At 45.6% G+C, this 13,026-nt stretch overlaps 1 protein-coding gene across 1 annotated transcript in view; it reads right to left on the minus strand.

Moving 5' to 3' along the window:
- The window catches only part of LOC135219591 (dedicator of cytokinesis protein 7-like), a 492,066-nt gene that overhangs the window by 71,250 nt on the left and 407,790 nt on the right, over positions 1–13,026 (minus strand).

The following is a 13,026-nucleotide window of genomic DNA, read 5'->3' on the forward strand; positions in this document are numbered from 1 at the left end:
CTTTATAAAATTCAATGAAATACACTAAGTCATAGAAAGAATAATTAATATTTCTTACCAAAGCACTTACAACAATATACATTTGCTACTCTAATCAGAAACAACAACCCAGAAACCCAAACAAGAAATTATGAAAGTATACTAAGGTAAAAAACTTCTTCAATATTTTAATGTAGACTCCAACCAGAAAGCATGTCATAAAAGTTAGATTTCTTCTTAGATTCAAAACTTCAATCTAATTTTTGTAGCAGCCATTTTGGAAAAGCATGCCTCCACAATAAAGTTGAGGACCTTACTATAAATGTGGACAACTTTGCTCAAGTCATGCATAATAATAGCAACAAATCTTTCTTCAAAAATACCATTTAAGTATGTATCCCTGAATTATATTACTTAACCATGAATACAGTACATATGTAAAATATAAATTTTTATAGTAAAATTTATTTCTTAAATACTTTCTTCTCTATAAGACAGCTGTATTTTTTTCCACAACGGCAGGAGGACGCTACAGTGTGTAAAAAATTAAAAGTTTGATACGATTTAATTTGAACAGTCTACTTGCCCTACTCTTTCTTGTGGTTTAAGCATCTATAGTTTTCCATTCCGTTTTTTCTGTTGTCCACAGGAGTGGGGAGGTGGAGGGGTAATATTTAAAAGTATTGTTATAAATGTGCTATTTTTTAAATGAATCTTACCTCTCTATTACAATACTGATTCCTGCTTTGAACAAAGCAGGTGGGAAAGATCCTCTGAGGACAAACTGAATTACCCCGAAAGAAAATCATCCATCTGCTGGTAGTGCCACCAAGCAAGGACTAATTCATTAGCTAATAAGACCACTGAACAATGCTGAAAAACAGTAGAATAATGAAGGGCAAGCTTACCAAATACAACATAGGTACCTTCACACTCACGAAAACTTGACTGTTCAGGCTATGAGAGAGCTCTACATGATTCATATTGAATTTCCTCATCTCACACATAGTGTGAGACAAATATGGAATTAGAACTCCACTGCACCACATTGACAACTTTCTCCAGAGAAAGATTCTTGCAGAAACTGAAAGTAGTAGTCACTACCGCTTGTACATTGTGAAGTCTTACTTTCAGCGGAGGTGAAAAAAGTAGAGTCTAGATTGAGTGTGCCTCTCATGACCAGAGCATGAACAGACAAGAGATGGCATTCTTCGACAACGATAAATCAGATTTCCTTAGGCTGCTAAAAAAAAAAATGGTTGTTGACATTTCATCTCACTTCCTTGATCCTTTTTAAATAATAGAGAGAGAGAGACCTCTGACTGAGCATAGGGAAGTTTCTTCCATCATCTGGCATCAAAGAGGACAAACTGAGGAAGAGTGGGAAACAATCTCTCTTGCTATATCATCCATGGCTGCTACAGCCATTTCAAATAATGACATTATCTCCATAATGCGGAAAGCTGAGCGTGCAAAAAACTCTCAACTCCAAAGCGGTTAATAGAATCTTACCAGAGGAAACCGCTCTCTTTTTAGTTGGGTCCAGCAGCAAGAAGAAATTGGAGTCTCGTAGAAGATGGGGTTAACAATGGCAGCTGCCTAGTATCAAAAGACTTCACTCTCCCTTTTCTCATAAAGAGGGGAAGAAAAGAGGAAGAACTTTAAGAGGAAACTTTCTGATGTTGCAACTTAACCACTGTCAAATTTGTTCATTGCCAAATTAGCCAGTTTTGGAAACATACCAAATTTGTAACTAATTTGTATTTTCCATAACTAACAAACCTGAGGTCTTAACATTAGGATTTACTAGTGCCAAGCTGGAAACCGGTAGAATTAAAATTACACTTGTGAGATCCAGGGACTATTGGCATCTATACAGGTCCATCGGGGGCATGCATACCCAGAATGCCCACGGCGACCTGTGACCATCAGTTATATTTCTAACACACTTTAGACTGCTAGAGGGGGTATGGTTCGAGTCTGGGCCTTTACCTGTTAATACCTCAAATAAAATGGTTTGTTAGTTATGAAAAATTTACAAATTAGTTACAAATTTGGTATTTTGTTCATATACGGAACAAAAACCTTCGGTCTTAAACATTAGGATAGACTTACTTATTGGAGGGAGGTAAATCTCTACAACTGACTGGGAGTTTGCCACCTTATCCATTTCCGAATATATTAGGGAAATTCTAAGAGAATGGACAATGAACCTAGAACCAAAGATATAAGCGAATCTATTGGTTTCCCTCACTGGGTGTTGATACCATTCTATGGTTTACTCTGTCCCTTGTAACTGGATCCACCCTCACCCTCTCTTCCCTTATTATCTAGAGGGGTGTGTTGCTACTGAAAAGTATATCATAACCTAAGATAGCTTCACAGTACGGCTGACCACCTCACCTGCATCTAGTCCGTTCCAGCATATGAAGGTACCCTCCTTCATATTGCCCGTAGTTAAAGGAGTAGGAAGAAAGTAGTAAAGAAAAAAGACCAGTAGTAATCCCATCACTTTCTTACTTTCATACCTTCATCGTAGACTAGACACAAACTGACCCGCTCAAAAAGCTAGGGTACTGGATGAGCTATATCACTTGTTGGGCCGCCACCACTGGACCCAAGGAAAAAGTGTCCAAGGATCTATGGGCAACGTCTTTCAAATAAAATGAGGTGAAAGTTGTTTGGCGTTTCCACACACCAGCTTTCAGAATTCTCTCCACAGACAAGTTCTTCTTAAATGCCAAAGAAGCACTCAAGCCCCTGATGTCATGAGCTCTAGCTCCCACCTGGCTATTTGATCCCCTGTCTTCTGTCATATAAGCATTTCTGATCGTCTCCCTTAGCCAAAACGATATTGTATTCCTGGACACTTCCTTCTTGTTCCGTCCTGTACTTTACGAACAACCTCCGGCACCCCTGGCGTGAGGTGCCTTGTTCTTCTTAAGTACTCCCTTAGTGCCCTGACGGGGCACAGAAGCATCTCATCTTTGTCATTGTTCACAAAGTCTGCCAAGGAAGGTATGGCAAAGGAGTCGAATCTGCCGTCCACTATTTCTGGGCTCAGCTCGTGTCGGCCTATGAAAGGATCCTTAATATCATTCTTTCTAGGTAAAATTAATCTAAAATTACCAGAGAAAAACAAAATTAAGAAAATGTCAGTAAAACTGACTCGCTCACTCTTAAAAAGAAGTGTCGGTATGGTAATAGGGGCGAGTGGGGAACACTACCACGAGACAATCACCAATTAGAACTTCCAATCAGAATCCCCCCAAGAGAGAGCTGATACCAACGGGCGATGCAGTCGCTACTACTACTACTAGAGGACGCCACGGACAGCAGCGCCCCTAGCGGACATCCTTAATTTTTAGCGCTAGCGTCAAGACGCATTTTTTCCTTGTGCTGTGCTAATTCCGGGATTTATCCTTTTCATCTAACATGGAACGCTCTGCTATTGCAACGGCTAAGTTAAGTAACTCATAAGTAATGTTTTACCACAATTTATCTTCCGGGTACCAGTATTTTCCTCTTAAAATAGGTCATATACGGTTCCCCGGTTGTCTCTGGTGGCGCCATGCTGCCTCGTTAAGAATTCCCGGTCCTCCATACTGGGACTTCTTATACTTATGGGCTTACTATATTACGTTCATTATTATTATTCCGGCCCAGCATCCCGGCTCTTGCTCTTCATCGGCTATCGCTGGCTCCGAGTAGGCTTCTGTTTCTTGGAACAGTCTGCCTCCTCCTGGGCTTCTTTCTCTTTTACTAAAAGTGTCTTTTCCATCTTTTCGATGTATATATTTATTGTATTTAGGGTATTAGGCTAGCCTAGGTGCTTGTTCCTTGTATTGGTACAGCCTGGTTCACGTGGCCCTCTCACGGTTGTGTTGCTCGCGGCCTAGGCCACTTGCGGTCACGGTTTCCATCGCACCATTACCCTGCCCCCTGCCCTCCCTTTCTGGTATAGGGAGGGGCTGGGGGACCCTTGGTTGTCATGACAACCTCAGTCGCCTTCTCTCTCTCCCTCTCTGAGATGGCCAGGGGTTCCTCCCAGCGGGGGTATAGGGCGACCACCCTCATGAGTACCGGGTCTCCGAGCGGTAGTTTGTGAGGCGGGGAGGAGTAGGCCATATCCCCCCTCTCTCTCTCCCGCGTGTTACGCCGAGACCTTTTCCCCCCCTCCCAGTTGCTCAGCCACCTCCCTCGCTATAACGAAAGGAGCCTTCCGTCGCAGCCGGGGCACCTTTGGTTATAGATTACTGGCTCCGCCAGCGGGAGGGGGTTGGGCCACTAACTAAGTGGTCGGTTGCTTGCCTACTATTTTGTCCGTTACATCTCTCCCCGCTACCGGAAGGGAGCTTGCTTCTTACACCGTGCACTCTTCTAGTAGACGGTGGAGAGAGGTTTGTTATTATTATTATTATTATTTTAAGGATATACCCTAATTTTACAATGAATTGTGTAATTTTATTATTATATATCTACCATCCCCGCCATTTTCCGTCGTGGTTTCCATTTACCACCACTCCTGGTTGGTTTCCTTTTTGTGTCCCCGCCATCAGCGGAGCTATAGCCTAGGTAGGCACACAACCACCTGGTTACCACACGTATTTTGGCGGGGCTCTGGTTTAATCTAACTTTTATCGCTCCGGCACCAGCGGAGCATCTGTTAGACTGTAAGTGTTTACCTGGTACTCATGTATCTTTCCACTTACAGGCTACCAACTGTCAGGTCCCAGCGTGCAACGCAACGTTGTACGACCCCTGCGGACACGATGAGTGCAGGTCTCATGCCCCCTGTGCCACGTCATACAACGAGATGATCGTCTGGCACCCAGAAGCCTGCGCCATCCGCTACGACCTAGTCGGTCAGCTGGGAGATGGGGTAAGTCCATTATAGGCTTCCTTATCATTTTACTAACAACTCTTAGTCATAAGTTTGTTAACCCCGTTCCGCTATTAGAAGCTCATCTCGCCTTTCTTTCAGGCTACTGGTGTGAGGGAAGTCGCCCTCGCCACCCTGAAAGCGTAGGTGGGCGGCTTCGGGAAGAACGCCGCCAAAGGCCAGCCATACATTCTTGACAAGAAGCTGGCCGTCCAGATCTTCTTCCCTGCGGGCAAGTCAACTGGATATGTTGACCCCTTGTCGGCCGCCGCTGATAGCCTCCATCCAGCAAGACCTCCAGCAATCCTTTGGGGTCGTAGCTGCCCAGGAGTCGGTCCCGGACGTCGCTGCCCTGGACCTAAACATCGAGCCATGGCGGTAGGGGTGGAGGAGTTGTTGGTTGAGGTAGGTGTGTCGGGCGCCCAAGGTCTTTCCTTGGGTGCTCCTGGATCTTCTCCTGTCCCTTCTTCGAGTGCTTCTTTCCAAGGCTTTGTGGGATCTGAGATCCCTACCCGCTCTCCCGCTCTCTCTGTACCCCCAAAGGTGAAGGGACAGAGAGAACCGAAGACCCTGGCTAAGACAACTTCTAGGAAGTCGTCTTCGTCTTCTTCGGCTAGGAAGTCTTCGACTTCCTACGCCGACGCGGTGAAAGCGAAGCCGAGCTCTTCTCACTCAAAGAGCTCTAGAAGCAAGGCTTCTAAGGAGAAGGCTCGCGCTCCCGCCGAGCCAGTGCCTTCTCCCGCCTCCACCTCTTCCACTCCGGCTACGCCGGTAGGAGGAGCAGGGCCTAGCACCTTTGATCCCACTGCTTTCTCAGCAGTGGTGATGCAACAGGTGGGCGAGCTGTTGGCTCGCAAGTCTCCGCCCTGGGGACGAGATTCGAGCAGATGTTCGCACAATTGTCGAGCACTCTGTCTCAATCAGGCCAGTCGATACAAGATCTCTCTAACAGGGTTAGAGAGAATGAGACCCGAGTAGCCGGGCTATCTCAGGTTCCTCTTCCAGTCTCTCCAGTGCCAAGCACTGGCATTCTCCAACTCACCCGCCATACGACTCTCTGCCAGCTTTCTCCATGAGAACCATGGAGAGTAGCTGCCTACGCTCCTTTTAAGGATGGGATGATCTCTATCCCGGAGTGTGGAACTTCGGAGGATTGAGAACTTCGAGTTTTAACCCTCCGGGTCTGACGCAGCCTTTCATCGGTTATGCTAGGCTGACTGTAACGGCTCTGACTAGGGAGGACAAGATCTCTAGAGAGTCTGTCCTATACAGTAGAGATCATGCTCAGCGGGAATGGGTTCACTGCCTTGGAGGACTGGGGAGTTGCACGAACACTAAACCAACTCCAGGCCTATAAGAGTCCCTTTACTAGTTTTCGCGACGGAAGAGGGAGGCTCTCTTCCGTTCGCCACGAAAATAGTAGAGAAGTCCCTTCAGGCAGTCCTCAAGGATGAGCCCATCCCACAGTTGAGGGAGGCGGAGTCTACTTCTCCGCTCTTCCCGCTTTCGGAGAATTGTGGGAGAACTTGCCAGCTACGTTTACGCTTGGTAAGCTCAAACCGGACTGCGCCATGGACCAGTTCGGCGAGAAGCTGCCAAGGCTGCCGGATTCCCTAATTCAGGCAGAGTTTGATGCGCGAACCAGGTTTGGCAGGTCCCTCAATTTCCCTTATAATTATGGAAATGGCTGCTCTCTCTTATGCCACGGAACCGCTGTTCAAGATTTTTGGCAAAATCTCAGTTCCAGACGGTACTATCAGACGCTTTCGACTTCTTCCAGGCTAGGAGTTAGGAATTGCCGAAAAGCATGTTCTGCAGGAGTGTACTATTAGGCACGAGCGAATAGACTCTTGGCTTCTAGCATGTGGGGAGCGGATCTCTTCCCAGAGTCCGCTGTCAACGAAGTGCACCACGAAGCTGCTAGGCTCAACCAGAGCCTTAGAGCTAGGTGGGGTATTTCCCTGAAGAGGAAACAAGAATCCGTCCCCACTGCTGGTAAGAAACAAAAGAAGGCTGGTAAGAGGTTCCAGCCGTATCAGAAACACCAGCAACAGCAGCAATTTGTGCAGGCTGTCCCGGTTACCCAACAAGGACAACCTGCTAGTTCGAAGCAGAACCAGCCCATCCTCCTGTTGTCCCTCAATCACAGCCGTCCACCTCCTACGCAATCTCGCCGGCCTTCAACCCTTCATATGAGGCTCAAGGTTACAAACAACCAAGAGGTAGGGCGAGAGGTTACTTTCGTCAGCGTGGCGCAGGAAGGGCAACAAGGAGCAGGCAGTTCAGAGGAGGGCGTGGTGGTCAACCCGCCCATCAACAATGAGGCTCCCCAGGTAGGAGGGAGGCTGTTCCTCTTCCGCCACAGGTGGGGGTTCAGCAATTGGGCACAGAGCATAGTGTCCAAAGGATTGGGTTGGAGTTGGATCAAAGAAGCCTCCTCCAATCAAACTCATTTCCCACCAGATACCACAGAGGAATTGACAGATTACGCGGAAGAACTCCTTCAGAAAGGAGCTATTGCGAGAGTCAGCATCTAAAATTTCAAGGTCGCTTATTCAGCGTGCCAAAGAAAGGCTCAACAAAAAGAAGGGTAATCTTAGACTTGTCAAAGCTAAACTCTTTCATTCGTTGCGACAAGTTCAAGATGCTTACCTCTCGCAAGTAAGGACCTTACTTCCGCGTGGAGCCGTCACATGCTCCATCGATCTTACAGACGCATACTATCATATCCCTATAGCCAGGCACTTCCGCCCATCCTAGGATTCAGGCTAGGAATCAAACATTCTCATTCAAAGTGATGCCCTTCGGTCTGAATGTAGCCCCCAGGGTATTCACAAAAATAGCAGAAGTGGTTGTACAACAATTGAGAGCTCAGGGAATCATGGTAGCAGCATACCTCGACGATTGGTTGATCTGGGCACCAAACAGTCGAGGAATGTCTCAAAGCCACCAAAAAGGTAGTTCACTTTCTAGAACATCTGGGTTCCAGATAAACAAAACGAAATCCAGACTTACCCCGGAGTCTCGTTTTCAGTGGCTAGGAATCCAATGGGATTTGTCTTCCCACAATCTGTCAATTCCAGTGGCCAAACGGAAGGAAATAGCAAAATCTGTCAGGCAATTTCTCAAATGCAAACAAACATCAAGGAGAAACCAGGAGAGAATCCTAGGGTCCCTTCAGTTTGCTTCGGTAACAGATATCCTCCTGAAAGCAAGGCTGAAAGATTTAAATCGAATTTGGCGATCAAGAGCAAACACCAAATCTCGAGACAAGTTGTCAGTAATCCACAGATCCTCCGCAATCAACTCCGTCCTTGGTCAAAAGTAAAGAACTTAGCCAAGAAGGTACCCCTTCAATATCCCCTTCCAGTGTTAACCATTCACACGGACGCCTCCCTGTCCGGGTGGGGGGGATACTCCCAGTTCAAACAGGTTCAGGGGACTTGGTCAGTTCAATTTCGCCAGCTCCACATAAATGTTCTGGAAGCAATGGCAGTATTTCTTACCTTGAAGAGACTGCTTCCCCGAAGAAGTCTCATCTAAGGCTAGTTTTGGACAGTGCAGTGGTAGTTCATTGCATCAACAGAGGAGGGTCCAAATCCAAGCATGTGAATCATGTCATGATAGCCATCTTTGCCTTAGCAAACAAACACAAATGGCATCTGTCTGCCACTCACCTGGCAGGAGTAAGAAATGTGATAGCAGACGCCCTGTCCAGGTCAGTTCCTCTGGAATCAGAATGGTCTCTAGACGACAGGTCATTCCAGTGGATAAGCCTGAGAGTCCCAGGTCTCCAAGTGGATCTTTTCGCCTCACAAGCGAACCACAAGCTCCCTTGCTATGTGGCCCCCAACCTGGACCCTCTGGCTTATGCCACGGACGCCCTGTCGTTGGACTGGAATCAGTGGAGGAGAATTTATGTTTTTCCTCCAGTGAATCTTCTCTTGAAAGTCCTAAGCAAACTAAGGTCTTTCAAAGGGATAGTAGCTCTGATTGCACCGGACTGGCCCAAGAGCAACTGGTATCCTCTTCTTCTGGAATTGGGCCTCCGACCTCAACGGATCCCCAATCCCAAGCTATCACAATCAGTACAAATGAGGACTGTGTTCTTCGCTTCCTCAGGAATTCTCCAGACCCTAACTTTATGGACTTCATGAAGTTTGCGGCTAATAAAGATGCTAATATTGATCCACAGAATATTCTCTTCCTAGAATCAGATAAGAGAGAGTCAAACCATTAGGCAATATGACTCAGCTGTTAAAAAAATTAGCATCTTTCTTGAAAGAATCGAACACTACAACCATGACAGTTAATCTGGCTATATCCTTTTTCAGATCCTTGTTTGAAAAAGGTTTAGCAGCTAGCACTATTACCACTCATAAATCGGCTTTGAAGAAAATCTTTCAAGTAGGTTTTCAGATAGATCTGACTGAATCTTATTTACGTCTATCCCTAAAGCCTGTGCTAGACTTAGACCTTCCCAAAGGCCTACATACAGTTTCATGGTTCTTAAATGATTGTCCTCCCCAAACATAGCTTCAGATACTGACAACTCATCTTGTACATTCATAATGCTCCTGAGGAAGACATTATTCTTATTAAGCTTAGCCTCAGGAGCTAGAATTTCAGAACTGTCGGCTCTATCCAGGGAGCGGGATGCGGGTCATGTGGAATTCTCCCATCAGGAGAAGTTCTACTGCTCGGATCGTAGCTTTTTTAGCCAAAAATGAGGATCCTCTTGCAAGGTGGGCCCCTTGGAAAGTTATCCCACTTCCCCAGGATCCTTCTCTCTGCCAGTATCAACTCTTAGAGCCTTTCTTTCTCGTACTTCTTCAAGATCCTCAGGTGCTCTCTTCATGAGAGAAAAAGGTGGTACTTTGTCAGTAAAAGGTATTAGGCAACAAATCCTTTACTTCATTAAACAAGCCAATCCTGAGTCATTTCCAAAAGCACATGATATCAGGGGAGTAGCCACCTCAATTAATTATTTTCAACATATGAACTTTGAGGATCTTAAAAAGTATACTGGATGGAAATCCCCGACAGTCTTTAAACGCCATTATCTAAAGTCCTTGGAATCTTTAAAGTTTTCAGCAGTAGCAGCGGGAAACATTGTTTCCCCTGATACTGTATAGTAGTCGTAGTATAGATCCAGGTCTCCTTTCTACCTACAGCATCCAACATGCCTCACCCTATCGCCATGCTACTCGGTAGATAATCCTTAGCCGCTGAATCATATAGTGGATTGTCCCTTAGTTTTTTTGCTAGGGACATCCACATTGTACTGATAGTGTACTTCAGTGTACCTACCCTTATTTTTATGCTAGGGTAGGACACAATGTGTTTGTATATTTTACCACAATTGTACTAATGATGTACTTCAGTGTACCTACCCTTTTTATTTTTATGCTAGGGTAGGACACAAATGTGTTTGTATATTTTGTAAATATTTTCAAGTAAATCCCTTTTAGTTTATATTACATGCATCACTGTAATTTACTATAATTACCTTTTAAGTACTTTAAGATTACTAACGTTCTGTTATTTTACTGTTTAGTATAAGTTAGTTTAAGTGCTTAGTTTGTATGCTGTAATTGATTTACTTATATTATATCCATCATTTTACATTGCTTTTCATTTGTTCCTTTTTTCCATCTTGTCTGTTTCTCTGGTACTCTTTCATAGGCCGACACGAGCTGAGCCAGAAAAGGGGACTTTTGACGAAGGAAAAATCTATTCTGGGTGATTGGCTCGTGTCGCCCTATGAAACCCCCCCTTTATTGTTTTCCCCCCCTTGCAGGACAAGATGTTTTTAATTAAGGATGTCCGCTAGGGGCGCTGCTGTCCGTGGCGTCCTCTAGTAGTAGTAGTAGTAGCGACTGCATCGCCCGTTGGTATCAGCTCTCTCTTGGGGGGATTCTGATTGGAAGTTCTAATTGGTGATTGTCTCGTGGTAGTGTTCCCCACATCGCCCCTATTACCATACCGACACTCTTTTAAGAGTGAGCGAGTCAGTTTTACTGACATTTTCTTAATTTTGTTTTTCTCTGGTAATTTTAGATTAATTTTACCTAGAAAGAATGATATTAAGGATCCTTTCATAGGGCGACACGAGTCAATCACCCAGAAATAGATTTTTCCTTCGTCAAAATCCCTTTGTTGGGTTTTGGGTCTTGGCCACAAATTCTGGAACAAACTCAAATACCATTGACCTCCAACCTCTCGAGTGCTTTATGAGATATGACAGGCCATGTAGCTCCCCCACCCTTTTGGTTGAAGCCAGGGCCAATAAGAAGACTGTCTTCAGGGTCAGGCTCCTATCTGTAGACTGCCTTAGTGGTTCGTAGGGGGGTTTTGTCAGACTACTCAGTACCATGGTCAGATCCCAATCTGGGGCTTCTAGTTCCTTTGGTGGACATGACTGTTCAAAGCTCCTCATCAGCATGGCCAACTCCCATGAAGACGAAATGTCCACCCCTTTCATTCGTAAGACTAAGGCTAGAGCAGCCCTGTACCCCTTCACTGCAGATACAGACATATGCTTTTCTGTTCTGAGATATATCAGAAAGTCTGCTAACTGCTGAATAGTGGTACCGAGTGGAGACAAGTTCCCTCTACAACACCAATCACAGTATGCTGACCACTTTCCTTGGTATACTGTCGCAGATGATTTTCTGATGTTTCCTGCCATCTGAGTTGCTTCTTTCTGCGAAAACCCTCTAGCTCGGAGGAGATACTTGACAGTCTCCACCCGTGAAGCGATATGGGACCTTCACGCCGACTGGTGGTACCACTCTCCATGTGCGGCTGACACAGTAGGTTGCTCCATGGGGGTAACTCTCTCGGCACATCTATTAGGAGTATTCCCAGTATGGTCTGGAAACCACTCTGCCTTTGGCCATAATGGAGCTACCAGGGTCCTCTTGAGGTTCTGAGACCGCATTACCCTGTTCAGAACCTGACGGATTAGACAAAATGGAGGAAATGCGTACACGTCCAGATTGTCCCAAAGGTGTTGTAGCGCATCTTCTGCTACTGCATCTGCGTCTGGGACTACCGAACAATACACTTCCAAATTTTTGTTGTACCTGGTTGCGAATAGGTCGATGATCGGTCCTTCCCACAACATGAGCATCCTGTCCACTACCTGTTGGTGCAGGGACCACTCCGTTCCCACCGAATCTGATCCCTGCGGCTCAGTTGTCGGCCACTATGTTTCTTTTTCCCGGAATATACCTGGCCCTGATGTCTACCAGGTTCTCTACAGCCCACTGATGAAGTTGAACTGTCATCACATGTAACTGCCGAGAAACTAGGCCTTCTTGTTTGTTTATATAAGCTACTGATATTGTGGTGTTGTCTGATATCAATACCACTGAGTGTCCCTTTACAGTGGACCCCCCGTATTTGCGTTCTCCGGATTTGCGGACTCACACATTCGCGGATTTCTCTCGGGAACGTTTCCCTGCATTATTCGCGGAAAATTCGGGCATTCGCGTATTTTTTCTATGAGAAATATCCACAAATTCCTGGTTTTGTTATCAATTTCATCATAAAATGCACTTTTTGTGATAAAACTATTAAAAAAACCATGTATGAAAATTTTTAGTGGTTTTTCTTAAGTTTTAACTAACAAAATAGGCTGTTTTTAGCGTTTTTATAGGGGTTCCAAACATTCGCGATTCTAACTATTCGCGGGGGGTCTGGTACGCATCCCCCTCGCAAATACGGGGGAGGGGACCACGTACTCTCCCTGAATTCCTGTAGAGCTAGAAATGCTGCTTTTAGCTCCAGCACGTTTATATGGAGTTCTCTGTCCTTGCAACTCCATTTTGCTGACACCATCAACTCCTCCATATGGGCTCCCCAGCCTTCTAGTGATGCATCCGAGAACAGCAAGAGGTCCGGAGAGGATTGTTGAAGGGGGACACCCACTGTCAGATTGTCGTCGTTCACCCACCACAGCAAGTCTTTCCTCACTTCTGCCGACAAGGCAATTTGCTCGTACGGGTGATCTACTATTGGTGACCAAAACTCCTTCATCCTCCATTGTAGGGACCGAAGGTGTAGCCTTCCTTGTGTACTAGCTTCTCCAGGGAGGTTAGGATTCCCAGTACCACCTGCCACTGCCTTGCTGGCTGTGTTTGTTTTCCCAGAAAGGCATT

Source organism: Macrobrachium nipponense, chromosome 1 (genome assembly GCF_015104395.2).
Source record: "Macrobrachium nipponense isolate FS-2020 chromosome 1, ASM1510439v2, whole genome shotgun sequence".
Classification (NCBI taxonomy): Eukaryota; Metazoa; Arthropoda; class Malacostraca; order Decapoda; family Palaemonidae; genus Macrobrachium; species Macrobrachium nipponense.